The sequence below is a fragment of the Ischnura elegans genome, chromosome 1 (assembly GCF_921293095.1).
Source record: "Ischnura elegans chromosome 1, ioIscEleg1.1, whole genome shotgun sequence".
Classification (NCBI taxonomy): domain Eukaryota; kingdom Metazoa; phylum Arthropoda; class Insecta; order Odonata; family Coenagrionidae; genus Ischnura; species Ischnura elegans.
This window is the reverse complement of record NC_060246.1, coordinates 157,472,872-157,475,248: the sequence shown is the minus strand read 5'-3', so window position 1 is coordinate 157,475,248 and position 2,377 is coordinate 157,472,872. Positions and strand designations below refer to the sequence as shown.

General features: G+C 37.7%; 1 long non-coding RNA gene across 1 annotated transcript; it reads left to right on the top strand.

Annotated features, from left to right (window-relative positions):
- Nucleotides 1-1,942, top strand: LOC124153814. Its single transcript, XR_006863769.1, has 3 exons — nucleotides 1-58; nucleotides 157-220; nucleotides 1,696-1,942. It is a non-coding gene; the product is annotated as an uncharacterized LOC124153814 (long non-coding RNA).
- The last annotated feature ends 435 nt before the right edge of the window (nucleotides 1,943-2,377 follow it).

Sequence of the window (2,377 nt, the reverse complement as noted above, 5' to 3'; positions counted from 1 at the left end):
GATAATTATTTTAACTTGGCTAATCAGGTTTTGGCGTTTGGTGTTTATTGGATACGAGGTAAGTGAAAGGTTAATCTACGGATAGCCCTCTGAATGAAAGATATAATCGGCTTGAATTCTTGTGATGTCCGTAGTAAATTCTATTTCAACTTACAGGGAGAATGGTTTGGACCCGATGCTGTGTCCCTGATTTGGGAGAAAACAAGAAACTCCGTTTTCGGTAAGGACCTTGTTATTTATTCCATATTTCATGTAATATTCACATAAGTGGCAGTTGTGGGAGTTTTTTCAAATCTTAGGGTTTAAACGCGAAGTTTCAACGTGTCTTATAGATACGTTCATACCTCAAAATGATCGGAATTATAATTGTTATAGCATGTGCTGGGTCATGTTAAACACATCACCTGTTTCGATTTACGAAAGAAGTTTTCTGTGTCACGTAATAAGACGTCATATTTCACCTACATCTAACATATAATTTCGGCAGGGTAGTAAGTCGTAAGAAATTAGCGCCAAGTGAACAAAAATGCGTATCAAATGTTGAGATAAAGCACATGTGACATCAGTCCAAATAGCATCGTATTTTGTATTCGTTGCAGTGAATTTACATGTTTACATTGACATCGTTTTTCCGTGGACCATTATCCCAGTACAGTATGACTGCAAGTCTCTTCCATTCAGAACGGTGACGATTTTTGACTAATTTAGGTCTATAGTTCATTTTTCCATGCCAAGACATTCATTGGAATTGTTGCTTTCTCAAGTTGTTTTATATAACAGTGGGATGATCATTCAGAGATACTGTAACTGATATCTATGCATAATTCTACTGGCAAGGAGACATATTGAGAGTGATGTCCTCCATCTTAATGCCGATGTTAGTTTCTGAAAACGGTATTCTCCGGCTCCGAAATTCTTTTATTTATAATGTCATTTATAGCGGTTTTCCCCTCCATTAAATTTTCTTCGCAGCCCTCACACTCCTTGCCAAAACACTCTACCGCTTCTTACTGAGGATGTCCTTCCATCTACCCTTTCTCATTTACGACATGCCTTATTGCGCCCTTCAAAGGGTTTTGCCCCAGCAACCCTTCCTCCACGCCTCACCCTCGCTAATCCCTCAATGGGGCGCCGGGGCCCAACCATATGAAGAAGGGTGCGAAAGATAGACAAAGAGGACATCGAGAACGCCTTTAGCGGATTACTGGAATGCAGGGTCATTGCACTTGTGGAAGTGGGAAAATTCCGGTTTGAGACACCTTTCTCAGTGCTGGGGTTTTTTCCACCTACAGCAACGCATGACAACTGGGCCGTCTTTAATTTTGTAGGGGCATGTCATTCCTGAATAAACTTGAGTGACATGATGTGTGCAAATAAATACACTTGGTGAATTGCTGATAATTCTGCTCTTTAAGTGCTCTCGATTCGATACTTTCTTTTCTAATAAATTCTCTCCCAGGTGATATTGATCTGATTTCGTTGACAATTAAAAATTTGACTCATTTGGCATCAAAATATTTAATGCATGAATGGCTATATAGATGGGTAAATGTTCGTTTTTACATTTTTGTTTCATTTAAAATTGTAATTAATAATTTACCTAGTTAAATCTTAGTTGTTACATGTGCACTTTAAATTGGCAGTCCTTCTGTACCACATAATTAAAATACAATGAAATAAATTAATTCTTTTCAGCTGGTAGCGGTGTTGAACCCCAGGCAGCCGACACTTCTGAGTTACTGTCATTCATTGCCATTCATGGTGCAACAGTGTCAACAGCTACCTTAGCGGTAAGCGCTGTTAACCAACTGAGGCAATGGAAGTCATTCATACCTTGGCTCTTGAATACTATTGCAAAAAGAGGGGTGGGAAATATTAATTACATGAAGGGATTATCGTCTTTATGGGGGTCGGGTTTTCACTTTTGAATTAATTTATGTGCTTAAGGGGGGTTCCCTTTTATTATTCTTTTTCTTCTTGATTACAACATCACTTTATTTGGAATCAATTTCTATTGTTTTTTATGATGACCATGAGATTTTAATCCAAATTTCTAAAACGATCTGCATTTTCGATTTCCTTGCCGCCCATATAATCTAGGTTACATATCTCATAATTAAGCCTGCTTACACACACATGGAACTATGATGCAAGTGTACCAACAACAGATGCACTGTCTCACCAAATTTCTCTTCCATGAATCTTTCCTATGCCTTTTTAAGACAACTTAAATTTAAACAAAGATCTTTGTTTAATTTTAAGTTGCAAATGACCCAGTTGTCGACGCACCACTTAAAATGCATTTCAATTTTAAGTTTCCAGCTAATGCAAACAACACGCTACACTCACTATGTAAAAATGTGCCCAAAATTAAATG